The sequence below is a fragment of the Phyllobates terribilis genome, unplaced genomic scaffold, assembly GCF_046119375.1.
Source record: "Phyllobates terribilis strain yellow unplaced genomic scaffold, ASM4611937v1 Scaffold_3__8_contigs__length_932513732, whole genome shotgun sequence".
Taxonomy (NCBI): Eukaryota; Metazoa; Chordata; class Amphibia; order Anura; family Dendrobatidae; genus Phyllobates; species Phyllobates terribilis.
The window spans coordinates 743,011,293-743,030,134 of NW_027362763.1; positions in this window are offsets into that span (position 1 = coordinate 743,011,293).

The window sequence follows — 18,842 nt, forward strand, 5'->3', positions numbered from 1 at the left end:
TGAGGATACAGGGGGGTGTACTCACTTTTGCTGAGCGCTGTATGTATAACGTACTGACGATACATGGGGGTGTACTCACTTTTGCTGAGCGCTGTATGTATAACGTACTGAGGATACAGGGGGGTGTACTCACTTTTGCTGAGCGCTGTATGTATAACGTACTGAGAATACAGGGGGGTGTACTCACTTTTGGTGAGCGCTGTATGTATAACGTACTGAGAATACAGGGGGGTGTACTCACTTTTGGTGAGCGCTGTATGTATAACGTACTGAGAATACAGGGGGGTGTACTCACTTTTGGTGAGCGCTGTATGTATAACGTACTGAGAATACAGGGGGGTGTACTCACTTTTGCTGAGCGCTGTATGTATAACATACTGAGGATACAGGGGGTGCACTCACTTTTGCTGAGCACTGTAAGTATAACGTACTGAGAATACAGGGGGGTGTACTCATTTGCGCTGAGCACTGTATGTATAGCGTACTGAGGATGCAGGGGGTGTACTCGCTTATGCTGAGCACTGTATGTATAACGTACTGAGAATACAGGGGGGTGTACTCACTTATGCTGAACGCTGTATATATAATGTACTGAGAATACCGGGGGGGTGTACTCACTTACGCTGAACGCTGTATATATAACAGTGAGAATACAGGGGGGTGTACTCACTTATGCTGAGCGCTGTATGTATAACGTACTGAGAGTACAGGGTGGTGTACTCACTTACGCTGAGCGTTGTATGTATAACGTACTGAGAATACAGGGGGGGTACTCACTTATGCTGAGCACTGTATGTATAACGTACTGAGAATACAGGGGGGTGTACTCACTTTTGCTGAGCGCTGTATGTATAACGTACTGAGGATACAAGGGGTGTACTCGCTTATGCTGAGCACTGTATGTATAACGTACTGAGAATATAGGGGGGTGTACTCACACTGAGCGCTGTATGTATAACGTACTGAGAATACAGGGGTGTGTACTCACTTTTGCTGAGTGCTGTATGTATAAAGTACTGAGGATACAGGGGGTGTACTCACTTATGCTGAAAGCTGTATGCATAACGTACTGTGGATACAGGGGGTGTACTCACTTATGCTGAGCGCTGTATGTATAACGTACTGAGGATACAGCGGGGTGTACTCACTTTTGCTGAGCGCTGTATGTAAAACGTACTGAGGATAAAGGGGGTGTACTCACTTTTGCTGAGCACTGGATATATAACGTACTGAGAATACAGGGGGCGCACTCACTTATGATGAGCACTGTATGTATAACGTACTGAGAATACAGGGGGGTGTACTCACTTAGGCTGAGCGCTGTTTGTATAACGTACTAAGGATACAGGGGGTGTACTCACTTTTGCTGAGCGCTGTATGTATAACGTACTGAGGATACAGTGAGGTTTACTCACTTATGCTGAGCACTGTATGTATAACGTACTGATAATACAGGGGGTGTACTCACTTTTGCTGAGCGCTGTATGTATAACGTACTGAGAATACAGGGGGGTATGCACACTTTTGGTGAGCGCTGTATGTATAACGTACTGAGGATACAGAGGGGTGTACTCACTTTTGAAAGCGCTGTATGTATAACGTACTGACAATACATGGGGATGTACTCACTTTTGCTGAGTGCTGTATGTATAACGTACTGAGGATACAGGGGGGTGTACTCACTTTTGCTGAGCGCTGTATGTATAATGTACTGAGAATACAGGGGGTGTACTCACTTTTGCTGAGCTCTGTATATATAACGTACTGACAATACATGGGGGTGTAATCACTTTTGCTGAGCGCTGTAAGTATAACGTACTGAGGATACTGGAGGGTGTACTCACTTATAATGAGCGCTGTTTGTATAACGTACTGACAATAAAATGGGATGTACTCACTTTTGCTGAGCGCTGTATGTATAATACACTGATAATACAGGGGTGTACTCACTTTTGCTGAGCGCTGTAAGTATAACGTGCTGAGGATACAGGGGGGTGTACTCACATTTGCTGAGCGCTATGTGTATAACGTACTGACGATACATGGGGGTGTACTCATTTTTGCTGAGCGCTGTATGTATAACGTACTGAGGATACAGGGGGGTGTACTCACTAATGCTGAGCGCTGTATGTATAACGTACTGACAATACATGGGGATGTACTCACTTTTGCTGAGTGTTGTATGTATAACGTACTGAGGATACAGGGGGGTGTACTCACTTTTGCTGAGCGCTGTATGTATAACGTACTGAGAATACAGGGGGTGTACTCACTTTTGCTGAGCTCTGTATATATAACGTACTGACAATACATGGGGGTGTACTCACTTTTGCTGAGCGCTGTAAGTATAATGTACTGAAGATACAGGAGGGTGTACTCACTTATGCTGAGCGCTGTTTGTATAATGTACTGACAATAAAATGGGGTGTACTCACTTTTGCTGAGCGCTGTATGTATAATACACTGATAATACAGGGGTGTACTCACTTTTGCTGAGCACTGTATGTATAACGTACTGAGGATACAGGGGGGTGTACTCACTTTTGCTGAGCGCTATGTGTATAACGTACTGTCGATACATGGGGGTGTACTCACTTTTGCTGAGCGCTGTATGTATAACGTACTGAGGATACAGGGGCGTGTACTCACTAATGCTGAGCGCTGTATGTATAACGTACTGAGAATACAGGGGGGTGTACTCACTTTTGGTAAGCGCTGTATGTATAACGTACTGGGAATACAGGGGGGTGTACTCACTTTTGGTGAGCGCTGTATGTATAACGTACTGACAATGCAATGGGGTGTACTCACTTTTGCTGAGCGCTGTATGTATAATGCACTGATAATACAGGGGTGTACTCACTTTTGGTGAGCGCTGTATGTATAACGTACTGAGGATACAGGGGGGTGTACTCACTTTTGCTGAGCGCTATATGTATAACGTACTGACGATACATGGGGGTATACTCAGTTTTGCTGAGCGCTGTATGTATAACGTACTGAGGATACAGGGGGGTGTACTCACTTTTGGTGAGCGCTGTATGTATAACGTACTGAGAATACAGGGGGGTGTACTCACTTTTGGTGAGCGCTGTATGTATAACGTACTGAGAATACAGGGGGGTGTACTCACTTTTGGTGAGCGCTGTATGTATAACGTACTGAGAATACAGGGGGGTGTACTCACTTTTGGTGAGCGCTGTATGTATAACGTACTGAGAATACAAGGGGGTGTACTCACTTTTGCTGAGCGCTGTATGTATAACATACTGAGGATACAGGGGGTGCACTCACTTTTGCTGAGCACTGTAAGTATAACGTACTGAGAATACAGGGGGGTGTACTCATTTCCGCTGAGCACTGTATGTATAACGTACTGAGGATGCAGGGGGTGTACTCGCTTATGCTGAGCACTGTATGTATAACGTACTGAGAATACAGGGGGGTGTACTCACTTATGCTGAACGCTGTATATATAATGTACTGAGAATACCGGGGGGGTGTACTCACTTACGCTGAACGCTGTATATATAACAGTGAGAATACAGGGGGGTGTACTCACTTATGCTGAGCGCTGTATGTATAACGTACTGAGAGTACAGGGTGGTGTACTCACTTACGCTGAGCGTTGTATGTATAACGTACTGAGAATACAGGGGGTGTACTCAATTATGCTGAGCACTGTATGTATAACGTACTGAGAATACAGGGGGGTGTACTCACTTTTGCTGAGCGCTGTATGTATAACGTACTGAGGATACAGGGGATGTACTCACTTTTGCTGAGCACTGTATGTATAACGTACTGAGGATACAGGGGGTGTACTCGCTTATGCTGAGCACTGTATGTATAACATACTGAGAATATAGGGGGGTGTACTCACACTGAGCGCTGTATGTATAACGTACTGAGAATACAGGGGTGTGTACTCACTTTTGCTGAGCGCTGTATGTATAAAGTACTGAGGATACAGGGGGTGTACTCACTTATGCTGAGAGCTGTATGCATAACGTACTGTGGATACAGGGGGTGTACTCACTTATGCTGAGCGCTGTATGTATAACGTACTGAGGATACAGCGGGGTGTACTCACTTTTGCTGAGCGCTGTATGTAAAACGTACTGAGGATAAAGGGGGTGTACTCACTTTTGCTGAGCACTGGATATATAACGTACTGAGGATACAGGGGATGTACTCACTTTTGGTGAGCGCTGTATGTATAATGCACTGATAATACAGGGGTGTACTCACTTTTGGTGAGCGCTGTATGTATGACGTACTGAGGATACAGGGGGGTGTACTCACTTTTGCTGAGTTCTGTATATATAACATACTGACAATACATGGGGGTGTACTCACTTTTGCTGAGCGCTGTATGTATAACGTACTGACAATACAATGGGGTGTACTCACTTTTGCTGAGCGCTGTATGTATAATGCACTGATAATACAGGGGTGTACTCACTTTTGCTGAGCGCTGTATGTATAACGTACTGAGGATACAGGGGGGTGTACTCACTTTTCCTGAGCGCTATATGTATAACGTACTGACGATACATGGGGGTATACTCAGTTTTGCTGAGCGCTGTATGTATAAAGTACTGAGGATACAGGGGGGTGTACTCACTATTGCTGAGCGCTGTATGTATAACGTACTGAGAATACACGGGGGTGTACTCACTTTTGGTGAGCGCTGTATCTATAACGTACTGAGAATACAGGGGGGTATACTCACTTTTGGTGAGCGCTGTATGTATAACGTACTGAGAATACAGGGGGGTGTACTCACTTTTGGTGAGCGCTGTATGTATAACGTACTGACTATACATCGCGGTGTACTCACTTTTGCTGAGCGCTGTATGTATAACTTACTGAGGATACAGTGGGGTGTACTCACTTTTGCTGAGCGCTGTATGTATAACGTACTGAGAATACAGGGGGTGTACTCACTTTTGTTGAGCTCTGTATATATAATGTACTGAGAATACAGTGGGGTGTACTCACTTATTCTGAGCACTGTATGTATAACATACTGACAATACATGGGGGTGTACTCACTTTTACTGAGCGCTGTATGTATAACGTACTGAGGATACAGGGAGGTGTACTCACTTATGCTCAGTGCTATATGTATAACGTAATGACAATATATGGGGGTGTACTCACTTTTGCTGAGCGCTGTATGAATAATGCACTGATAATACAGGGGTGTACTCACCTTTGCTGAGTGCTGTATGTATAACGTACTGAGAAAACAGGGGGGTGTACTCACTTATGCTGAGCACTGTATGTATAACGTACTGACAATACCTGGGGGTGTACTCACTTATGCTGAGCACTGTATGTATAACGTACTGACAATACATGGGGGTGTACTCACTTTTGCTGAACGCTGTATGTATAACGTACTGAGGATACAGGGGGTGTACTCATTTATGCTGAGCGCTGTATGTATAACGTACTGACAATACAGGGGGTGTACTCACTTTTGCTGAGCACTGCATTTATAACGTACTGAGAATAAACGGGGCGTACTCACTTATGATGAGCACTGTATGTATAACGTACTGAGAATACAGGGGGGTGTACTCACTTACGCTGAGCGCTGTTTGTATAACGTACTAAGGATACAGAGGGGTGTACTCACTTTTTCTGAGCGCTGTATGTTTAACGTTCTGAGGATACAGGGGGGTGTACTCACTTATGCTGAGCGCTGTATTTATAACGTACTGAGATTATAGGGGGGTGTACTCACTTACGCTGAGCGCTGTATGTATAACGTACTGAGAATACAGGGGGTGTACTCACTTCTGCTGAGCACTGTATGTATAACGTACTGAGAATACAGGGGGGTGTACTCACTTATGCTGAGCACGGCATGTATAACGTACTGAGTATATAGGGGGTGTACTCACTTTTGCTGAGCGCTGTATGTATAACGTACTGAGAATACAGGGGTGTACTCACTTATGCTGAGCACTGTATGCATAACGTACTGACAATACATCGGGGTGTACTCACTTTTGATGAGCACTGTATGTATAATGTACTGATAATACAGGGAGTGTACTCACTTTTGTTGAGCGCTGTATGTATAACGTACTGAGGATACAGGGGGGTTTACTCACTTTTGTTGAGCGCTGTATGTATAACGTACTGAGGATACAGGGGGGTGTACTCACTTATGCTGAGCACTGTATGTATAACGTACTGACAATACATGGGGGTGTACTCACTTTTGCTGAGCGCTGTATGTATAACGTACTGAGTATAAAGGGAGGTGTACTCACTTATGCTGATCGTTGTATGTATAATGTACTGACAATACATGGGGATGTACTCACTTTTGCTGAGCGCTGTATGTATAATGCACTGATAATAAAGGGGTGTACTCACTTTTGCTGAGTGCTGTATGTATAACGTACTGAGAATACAGGGGAGTGTATTCACTTATGCTGAGAACTGTATGTATAACGTACTGAGAATACAGGGGGGTGTACTCACTTTTGCTGAGCGCTGTATGTATAACGTACTGAGGATACAGGGGGGTGTACTCACTTATGCTGAGAACTGTATGTATAACGTTCTGAGAATACAGGGGGGTGTACTCACTTTTGGTGTGCACTGTATGTATAACGTACTGAGAATACAGGGGGTGTACTCACTTATGCTTAGCACTGTATGTATAACATACTGAGAATACAGGGGGGTGTACTGACTTTTGGTGAGCGCTGTATGTATAACGTACTGCAGATACAGGGGGGTGTACTCACTTTTGCTGAGCGCTGTATGTATAACGTACTGACGATACATGGGGGTGTACTCACTTTTCCTGAGCGCTGTATGTATAACGTACTGAGGATACAGGGGGGTGTACTCACTTTTGCTGAGCGCTGTATGTATAACGTACTGAGAATACATTGGGGTGTACTCACTTTTGGTGAGCGCTGTATGTATAACGTACTGAGAATACAGGGGGGTGTACTCACTTTTGGTCAGCGCTGTATGTATAACGTACTGAGAATACAGGGGGGTGTACCCACTTTTGGTGAGCGCTGTATGTATAACGTACTGAGAATACAGGGGGGTGTACTCACTTTTGCTGAGCGCTGTATGTATAACATACTGAGGATACAGGGGGTGCACTCACTTTTGCTGAGCACTGTAAGTATAACGTACTGAGAATACAGGGGGGTGTACTCATTTGCGCTGAGCACTGCTGTATGTATAACGTACTGAGGATGCAGGGGGTGTACTCGCTTATGCTGAGCACTGTATGTATAACGTACTGAGAATACAGGGGGGTGTACTCACTTATGCTGAACGCTGTATATATAATGTACTGAGAATACTGGGGGGGTGTACTCACTTACGCTGAACGCTGTATATATAACAGTGAGAATACAGGGGGGTGTACTCACTTATGCTGAGCGCTGTATGTATAACGTACTGAGAGTACAGGGTGGTGTACTCACTTACGCTGAGCGTTGTATGTATAACGTACTGAGAATACAGGGGGTGTACTCACTTATGCTGAGCACTGTATGTATAACGTACTGAGAATACAGGGGGGTGTACTCACTTTTGCTGAGCGCTGTATGTATAACGTACTGAGGATACAGGGGATGTACTCACTTTTGCTGAGCACTGTATGTATAACGTACTGAGGATACAGGGGGTGTACTCGCTTATGCTGAGCACTGTATGTATAACGTACTGAGAATATAGGGGGGTGTACTCACACTGAGCGCTGTATGTATAACGTACTGAGAATACAGGGGTGTGTACTCACTTTTGCTGAGCGCTGTATGTATAACGTACTGAGGATACAGGGGGTGTACTCACTTATGCTGAGAGCTGTATGCATAACGTACTGTGGATACAGGGGGTGTACTCACTTATGCTGAGCGCTGTATGTATAACGTACTGAGGATACAGCGGGGTGTACTCACTTTTGCTGAGCGCTGTATGTAAAACGTACTGAGGATAAAGGGGGTGTACTCACTTTTGCTGAGCACTGGATATATAACGTACTGAGAATGATATATAACGTACTGAGAATACAGGGGGCGCACTCACTTATGATGAGCACTGTATGTATAACGTACTGAGAATACAGGGGGGTGTACTCACTTACGCTGAGCGCTGTTTGTATAACGTACTAAGGATACAGGGGGTGTACTCACTTTTGCTGAGCGCTGTATGTATAACGTACTGAGGATACAGTGAGGTTTACTCACTTATGCTGAGCACTGTATGTATAACGTACTGATAATACAGGGGGTGTACTCACTTTTGCTGAGCGCTGTATGTATAACGTACTGAGGATACAGTGGGGTTTACTCACTTATGCTGAGCACTGTATGTATAACGTACTGATAATACAGGGGGTGTACTCACTTTTGCTGAGCGCTGTATGTATAACGTACTGAGAATACAGGGGGGTATACACACTTTTGGTGAGCGCTGTATGTATAACGTACTGAGGATACAGAGGGGTGTACTCACTTTTGCTGAGTGCTGTATGTATAACGTACTGAGGATACAAGGGGGTGTACTCACTTTTGCTGAGCGCTGTATGTATAACGTACTGAGAATACAGGGGGTGTACTCACTTTTGCTGAGCTCTGTATATATAACGTACTGACAATACATGGGGGTGTAATCACTTTTGCTGAGCGCTGTAAGTATAACGTACTGAGGATACTGGAGGGTGTACTCATTTATAATGAGCGCTGTTTGTATAACGTACTGACAATAAAATGGGGTGTACTCACTTTTGCTGAGCGCTGTATGTATAATACACTGATAATACAGGGGTGTACTCACTTTTTCTGAGCTCTGTAAGTATAACGTACTGAGGATACATGGGGGTGTACTCACTTTTGCTGAGCGCTGTATGTATAACGTACTGAGGATACAGGGGGGTGTACTCACTAATGCTGAGCGCTGTATGTATAACGTACTGACAATACATGGGGATGTACTCACTTTTGCTGAGTGTTGTATGTATAACGTACTGAGGATACAGGGGGGTGTACTCACTTTTGCTGAGCGCTGTATGTATAACGTACTGAGAATACAGGGGGTGTACTCACTTTTGCTGAGCTCTGTATATATAACGTACTGACAATACATGGGGGTGTACTCACTTTTGCTGAGCGCTGTAAGTATAATGTACTGAAGATACAGGAGGGTGTACTCACTTATGCTGAGCGCTGTTTGTATAACGTACTGACAATAAAATGGGGTGTACTCACTTTTGCTGAGCGCTGTATGTATAATACACTGATAATACAGGGGTGTACTCACTTTTGCTGAGCACTGTATGTATAACGTACTGAGGATACAGGGGGGTGTACTCACTTTTGCTGAGCGCTATGTGTATAACGTACTGTCGATACATGGGGGTGTACTCACTTTTGCTGAGCGCTGTATGTATAACGTACTGAGGATACAGGGGCGTGTACTCACTAATGCTGAGCGCTGTATGTATAACGTACTGAGAATACAGGGGGGTGTACTCACTTTTGGTGAGCGCTGTATGTATAACGTGCTGGGAATACAGGGGGGTGTACTCACTTTTGGTGAGTGCTGTATGTATAACGTACTGACAATGCAATGGGGTGTACTCACTTTTGCTGAGCGCTGTATGTATAATGCACTGATAATACAGGGGTGTACTCACTTTTGCTGAGCGCTGTATGTATAACGTACTGGGAATACAGGGGGGTGTACTCACTTTTATTGAGCGCTGTATGTATAACGTACTGAGAATACAGGGGGGTTTACTCACTTTTGGTGAGCGCTGTATGTATAACGTACTGAGGATACAGGGGGGTGTACTCACTTTTGCTGAGTTCTGTATATATAACATACTGACAATACATGGGGGTGTACTCACTTTTGCTGAGCGCTGTATGTATAACGTACTGACAATACAATGGGGTGTACTCATTTTTGCTGAGCGCTGTATGTATAATGCACTGATAATACAGGGGTGTACTCACTTTTGCTGAGCGCTGTATGTATAACGTACTGAGGATACAGGGGGGTGTACTCACTTTTGCTGAGCGCTATATGTATAACGTACTGACGATACATGGGGGTATACTCAGTTTTGCTGAGCGCTGTATGTTTAAAGTACTGAGGATACAGGGGGGTGTACTCACTATTGCTGAGCGCTGTATGTATAACGTACTGAGAATACAGGGGGGTGTACTCACTTTTGGTGAGCGCTGTATGTATAACGTACTGAGAATACAGGGGGGTATACTCACTTTTGGTGAGCGCTGTATGTATAACGTACTGAGAATACAGGGGGCTGTACTCACTTTTGGTGAGCGCTGTATGTATAACGTACTGAAAATACAGGGGGGTATACTCACTTTTGGTGAGCGCTGTATGTATAACGTACTGAGAGTACAGGGGGCGTACTCACTTATGCTGAGCACTGTATGTATAACGTACTGAGAATGCAGGCAGGTGCACTCACTTACGCTGAGCGCTGTTTGTATAACGTACTAAGGATACAGGGGGTGTACTCACTGATGCTGAGCTCTGTATGTATAACGTACTGAGAATATAGGGAAGTGTACTCACGCTGAGCGCTGTATGTATAACGTACTGATAATACAGGGGGTGTACTCACTTTTGCTGAGCCCTGTATGTACAACGTACTAAGGTTACAGGGGGGTGTACTCACTTTTGCTGAGCGCTGTATGTATAGCGTACTGAGAATACACGGGGGTGTTCTCACTTATGCTGAGCACTGTATGTATAACGTACTGAGAATACAGGGGGGTGTACTCACTTTTGCTGAGCGCTGTATGTATAACGTACTGAAAATACACGGGGGTGTTCTCACTTATGCTGAGCACTGTATGTATAACGTACTGAGAATACAGGGGGGTGTACTCACTTTTGCTGAGCGCTGTATGTATAGCGTACTGAGAATACACGGGGGTGTTCTCACTTATGCTGAGCACTGTATGTATAATGTACTGAGAATACAGGGGGGTGTACTCACTTGCGCTGAGCACTGTATGTATAACGTACTGAGGATACAGGGGGTGTACTCGCTTATGCTGAGCACTGTATGTATAACTTACTGAGAATACAGGGGGGTGTACTCACTTTTGCTGAGCGCTGTATGTATAACGTACTGACAATACATGGGGGTGTACTGACTTTTGCTGAGTGCTGTATGTATAAAGTACTGAGGATACAGAGGGGTGAACTCACTTTTGCTGAGCGCTGTATGTATAACGTACTGAGAATACAGGGGGTGTACTCACTTTTGCTGAGCTCTGTATATATAACGTACTGACAATACATGGGGGTGTACTCACTTTTGCTGAGCGCTGTATGTATAACATACTGATGATGCATTAGGGTGTACTCACTTATGCTGAACGCTGTATGTATAACGTACTGACAATACATGGTGGTGTACTCACTTTTGCTGAGCACTGTATGTATAATGCACTGATAATACAGGGGTGTACTCACTTTTGCTGAGCGCTGTATGTATAATGTACCGAGAATACAGGGGGGTGTACTCACTTTTGCTGAGCACTGTATGTATAACGTACTGAAAATACATGGGGGTGTACTCACTTTTGCTTAGCGCTGTATGTATAACGTACTGATAATACAGGGGGGTGTACTCACTTTTGCTGAGCACTGTATGTATAACGTACTGAGAATACATGGGGGTGTACTCACTTTGCTTAGCGCTGTATGTATAACGTACTGATAATACAGGGGTGTACTCACTTTTGCTGAGTTCTGTCTGTATAATGTACTGAGAATACAGGGGGTTGTACTCACTTATGCTGAGCACTGTATGTATAACGTACTGAGAATACAGAGGAGTGGACTTACTTTTGCTGAGCACTGTATGTATAACGTACTGATAATACAGGGGGGTGTACTCACTTTTGCTGAACGCTGTATGTATAACGTACAGAGAATACAGGGGGGTGTACTCACTCTTGGTGAGCGCTGTATGTATAACGTACTGAGGATACAGGGGGGTGTACTCACTTTTTCTGAGCGATATATGTATAACGTACTGACGATACATGGGATGTACTCACTATTGCTGAGCGCTGTATGTATAACTCACTGAGGATACAGGGGGTGTACTCACTTATGCTGAGCGCTGTATGTATAACGTAATGAGAATATAGGGGAGTGTGCTCACTAACGCTGAGCGCTGTATGTGTAACGTACTGGTAATACAGGAGGTGTACTCACTTTTGCTGAGCGCTGTATGTATAACGTACTAAGGATACAGGGGGGTGTACTCACTTATGCTGAGCTCTGTATGTATAACGTAATGAGAATATAGTGGAGTGTACTCACTTACGCTGACCGCTGTATGTGTAAATTACTGATAATACAGGAGATGTACTCACTTTTGCTGAGCGCTGTATGTATAACGTACTGAGAATACAGGGGGGAGTACTAACTTTTGGTGAGCGCTGTATGTATAACGTACTGAGAATACAGGGGGGTGTACTCACTTTTGGTGAGCGCTGTATGTATAACGTACTGAGAATACAGGGGGGTGTACTCACTTTTGCTGAGCGCTGTTTGTATAACATACTGAGAATACAGGGGGTGTACTCACTTTTGCTGAGCACTGTAAGTATAATGTACTGAGAATACAGGGGGGTGTACTCACTTGCGCTGAGCACTGTATGTATAACGTACTGAGGATACAGGGGGTGTACTCTCTTATGCTGAGCATTGTATGTATAACGTACTGAGAATACAGGGGGGTGTACTCACTTTTGCTGAGCGCTGTATGTATAACGTACTGACAATACATGGGGGTGTACTGACTTTTGCTGAGTGCTGTATGTATAAAGTACTGAGGATACAGAGGGGTGAACTCACTTTTGCTGAGCGCTGTATGCATAACGTATTGAGAATACAGGGGGTGTACTCACTTTTGCTGAGCTCTGTATATATAACGTACTGACAATACATGGGGGTGTACTCACTTTTGCTGAGCGCTGTATGTATAACATACTGATGATACATTAGGGTGTACTCACTTATGCTGAACGCTGTATGTATAACGTACTGACAATACATGGGGGTGTACTCACTTTTGCTGAGCGCTGTATGTATAATGCACTGATAATACAGGGGTGTACTCACTTTTGCTGAGTGCTGTATGTATAACGTACTGAGAATACAGGGGGGTGTACTCACTTTTGCTGAGCACAGTATGTATAACGTACTGAGAATACATGGGGGTGTACTCACTTTTGCTAAGCGCTGTATGTATAATGCACTGATAATACAGGGGTGTACTCACTTTTGCTGAGCGCTGTATGTATAACGTACCGAGAATACAGGGGGGTGTACTCACTTTTGCTGAGCACTGTATGTATAACGTACTGAGAATACATGGGGGTGTACTCACTTTTGCTTAGCGCTGTATGTATAATGTACTGATAATACAGGGGTGTACTCACTTTTGCTGAGTTCTGTCTGTATAACGTACTGAGAATACAGGGGGTTGTACTCACTTATGCTGAGCACTGTATGTATAACGTACTGAGAATACACAGGAGTGTACTTACTTTTGCTGAGCATTGTATGTATAACGTACTGATAATACAGGGGGGTGTACTCACTTTTGCTGAACGCTGTATGTATAACGTACAGAGAATACAGGAGGGTGTACTCACTCTTGGTGAGCGCTGTATGTATAACGTACTGAGGATACAGGGGGGTGTACTCACTTTTTCTGAGTGCTATATGTATAACGTACTGACGAAACATGGGGGTGTACTCACTTTTGCTGAGCGCTGTATATATAACTCACTGAGGATACAGGGGGTGTACTCACTTATGCTGAGCGCTGTATGTATAACGTTATGAGAATATAGGTGAGTGTACTCACTTACGCTGAGCGCTGTATGTGTAACATACTGATAATACAGGAGGTGTACTCACTTTTGCTGAGCGCTGTATGTATAACGTACTAAGGATACAGGGGGGTGTACTCACTTATGCTGAGCTCTGTATGTATAACGTAATGAGAATATAGGGGAGTGTACTCACTTACGCTGACCGCTGTATGTGTAAATTACTGATAATACAGGAGATGTACTCACTTTTGCTGAGCGCTGTATGTATAACGTACTGAGAATACAGGGGGGAGTACTAACTTTTGGTGAGCGCTGTATGTATAACGTACTGAGAATACAGGGGGGTGTACTCACTTTTGGTGAGCGCTGTATGTATAACGTACTGAGAATACAGGGGGGTGTACTCACTTTTGCTGAGCGCTGTTTGTATAACATACTGAGAATACAGGGGGTGTACTCACTTTTGCTGAGCACTGTAAGTATAATGTACTGAGAATACAGGGGGGTGTACTCACTTGCGCTGAGCACTGTATGTATAACGTACTGAGGATACAGGGGGTGTACTCTCTTATGCTGAGCATTGTATGTATAACGTACTGAGAATACAGGGGGGTGTACTCACTTTTGCTGAGCGCTGTATGTATAACGTACTGACAATACATGGGGGTGTACTGACTTTTGCTGAGTGCTGTATGTATAAAGTACTGAGGATACAGAGGGGTGAACTCACTTTTGCTGAGCGCTGTATGCATAACGTACTGAGAATACAGGGGTGTACTCACTTTTGCTGAGCTCTGTATATATAACGTACTGACAATACATGGGGGTGTACTCACTTTTGCTGAGCGCTGTATGTATAACATACTGATGATACATTAGGGTGTACTCACTTATGCTGAACGCTGTATGTATAACGTACTGACAATACATGGGGGTGTACTCACTTTTGCTGAGCGCTGTATGTATAATGCACTGATAATACAGGGGTGTACTCACTTTTGCTGAGTGCTGTATGTATAACGTACTGAGAATACAGGGGGGTGTACTCACTTTTGCTGAGCACTGTATGTATAACGTACTGAGAATACATGGGGGTGTACTCACTTTTGCTAAGCGCTGTATGTATAATGCACTGATAATACAGGGGTGTACTCACTTTTGCTGAGCGCTGTATGTATAACGTACCGAGAATACAGGGTGGTGTACTCACTTTTGCTGAGCACTGTATGTATAACGTACTGAGAATACATGGGGGTGTACTCACTTTTACTTAGCGCTGTATGTATAACGTACTGATAATACAGGGGTGTACTCACTTTTGCTGAGTTCTGTCTGTATAACGTACTGAGAATACAGGGGGTTGTACTCACTTATGCTGAGCACTGTATGTATAACGTACTGAGAATACACAGGAGTGTACTTACTTTTGCTGAGCATTGTATGTATAACGTACTGATAATACAGGGGGGTGTACTCACTTTTGCTGAACGCTGTATGTATAACGTACAGAGAATACAGGAGGGTGTACTCACTCTTGGTGAGCGCTGTATGTATAACGTACTGAGGATACAGGGGGGTGTACTCACTTTTTCTGAGTGCTATATGTATAACGTACTGACGAAACATGGGGGTGTACTCACTTTTGCTGAGCGCTGTATATATAACTCACTGAGGATACAGGGGGTGTACTCACTTATGCTGAGCGCTGTATGTATAACGTTATGAGAATATAGGTGAGTGTACTCACTTACGCTGAGCGCTGTATGTGTAACATACTGATAATACAGGAGGTGTACTCACTTTTGCTGAGCGCTGTATGTATAACGTACTAAGGATACAGGGGGGTGTACTCACTTATGCTGAGCTCTGTATGTATAACGTAATGAGAATATAGGGGAGTGTACTCACTTACTCTGAGCGCTGTATGTGTAACGTACTGATAATACAGGAGGTGTACTCACTTTTGCTGAGCGCTGTATGTATAACGTACTGAGAATACAGGGGGGAGTACTAACTTTTGGTGAGCGCTGTATGTATAACGTACTGAGAATACAGGGGGGTGTACTCACTTTTGGTGAGCGCTGTATGTATAACGTACTGAGAATACAGGGGGGTGTACTCACTTTTGCTGAGCACTGTATGTATAACATACTGATGATACAGGGGGTGTACTCACTTTTGCTGAGCACTGTAAGTATAATGTACTGAGAATACAGGGGGGTGTACTCACTTGCGCTGAGCACTGTATGTATAACGTACTGAGGATACAGGGGGTGTACTCGCTTATGCTAAGCACTGTATGTATAAGGTACTGAGAATAAAGGGGGGTGTACTCACTTTTGCTGAGCGCTGTATGTATATCGTACTGACAATACATGGGGGTGTACTGACTTTTCCTGAGTGCTGTATGTATAAAGTACTGAGGATACAGAGGGGTGAACTCACTTTTGCTGAGCGCTGTATGTATAACGTACAGAGAATACAGGGGGTGTACTCACTTTTGCTGAGCTCTGTATATATAACGTACTGACAATACATGGGGGTGTACTCACTTTTGCTGAGCGCTGTATGTATAACATACTGATGATACATTAGGGTGTACTCACTTATGCTGAACGCTGTATGTATAACGTACTGACAATACATGAGGGTGTACTCACTTTTGCTGAGCGCTGTATGTATAATGCACTGATAATACAGGGGTGTACTCACTTTTGCTGAGTGCTGTATGTATAACGTACTGAGAATACAGGAGGTGTACTCACTTTTGCTGAGCGCTGTATGTATAACATACTGAGAATACATGGGGGTGTACTCACTTTTGCTGAGCACTGTATGTATAACGTACTGAGAATACATGGGGGTGTACTCACTTTTGCTTAGCGCTGTATGTATAACGTACTGATAATACAGGGGTGTACTCACTTTTGCTGAGTTCTGTCTGTATAACGTACTGAGAATACAGGGGGTTGTACTCACTTATGCTGAGCACTGTATGTATAACATACTGAGAATACAGAGGAGTGTACTTACTTTTGCTGAGCACTGTATGTATAACGTACTGATAATACAGGGGGGTGTACTCACTTTTGCTGAACGCTGTATGTATAACGTACAGAGAATAAAGGAGGGTGTACTCACTCATGGTGAGCGCTGTATGTATAACGTACTGAGGATACAGGGGGGTGTACTCACTTTTTCTGAGCGCTATATGTATAACGTACTGACGAAACATGGGGGTGTACTCACTTTTGCTGAGCGCTGTATGTATAACTCACTGAGGATACAGGGGGTGTACTCACTTATGCTGAGCGCTGTATGTATAACGTAATGAGAATATAGGTGAGTGTACTCACGCTGAGCGCTGTATGTGGAACATACTGATAATACAGGAGGTGTACTCACTTTTGCTGAGCGCTGTATGTATAACGTACTAAGGATACAGGGGGGTGTACTCACTTATGCTGAGCTCTGTATGTATAACGTAATGAGAATATATTGGAGTGTACTCACTTACTCTGAGCGCTGTATGTGTAACGTACTGATAATACAGGATGTGTACTCACTTTTGCTGAGCGCTGTATGTATAACGTACTGAGAATACAGGGGGAGTACTAACTTTTGGTGAACGCTGTATGTATAACGTACTGAGAATACAGGGGGGTGTACTCACTTTTGGTGAGCGCTGTATGTATAACGTACTGAGAATACAGGGGGTGTACTCACTTTTGCTGAGCACTGTATGTATAACATACTGAGAATACAGGGGGTGTACTCACTTTTGCTGAGCACTGTAAGTATAATGTACTGAGAATACAGGGGGTTGTACTCACTTATGCTGAGCACTGTATGTATAACGTACTGAGAATACAGAGGAGTGTACTTACTTTTGCTGAGCACTGTATGTATAACGTACTGATAATACAGGGGAGTGTACTCACATTTGCTGAGCACTGTATGTATAACTCACTGAGGATACAGGGGGTGTACTCACTTACGCTGAGCGCTGTATGTGTAACGTACTGATAATACAGGAGGTGTACTCACTTTTGCTGAGCGCTGTATGTATAACGTACTAAGGATACAGGGGGGTGTACTCACTTATGCTGAGCGCTGTATGTATAACGTAATGAGAATATAGGGGAGTGTACTCACTTACGCTGAGCGCTTTATGTGTAACGTACTGATAATACAGGAGGTGTACTCACTTTTGCTGAGCGCTGTATGTATAACGTACTGAGAATACAGGGGGGAGTACTAACTTATGCTGAGCACTGTATGTATAACGTACTGAGAATACATGGGGGTGTACTCACTTTTGCTGAGCGCTGTATGTATAACATACTGAGAATACAGGGGGTGTACTCACTTTTGCTGAGCACTGTAAGTATAATGTACTGAGAATACAGGGGGGTGTACTCACTTGCGCTGAGCACTGTATGTATAACGTACTGAGGATACAGGGGGTGTACTCGCTTATGCTGAACAATGTATGTATAACGTACTGAGAATACAGGTGGGTGTACTCACTTTTGCTGAGCGCTGTATGTATAACGTACCGAGAATACAGGGGGGTGTACTCACTTTTGCTGAGCACTGTATGTATAACGTACTGAGAATACATGGGGGTGTACTCACTTTTGCTTAGCGCTGTATGTATAACGTACTGATAATACAGGGGTGTACTCACTTTTGCTGAGTTCTGTCTGTATAAGGTACTGAGAATACAGTGGGTTGTACTCACTTATGCTGAGCACTGTATGTATAACGTACTGAGAATACAGAGGCATGTACTTACTTTTGCTGAGCACTGTATGTATAACGTACTGATATTACAGGGGGGTGTACTCACTTTTGCTGAACGCTGTATGTATAACGTACAGAGAATACAGGAGGGTGTACTCACTCTTGGTCAGCGCTGTATGTATAACGTACTGAGGATACAGGGGG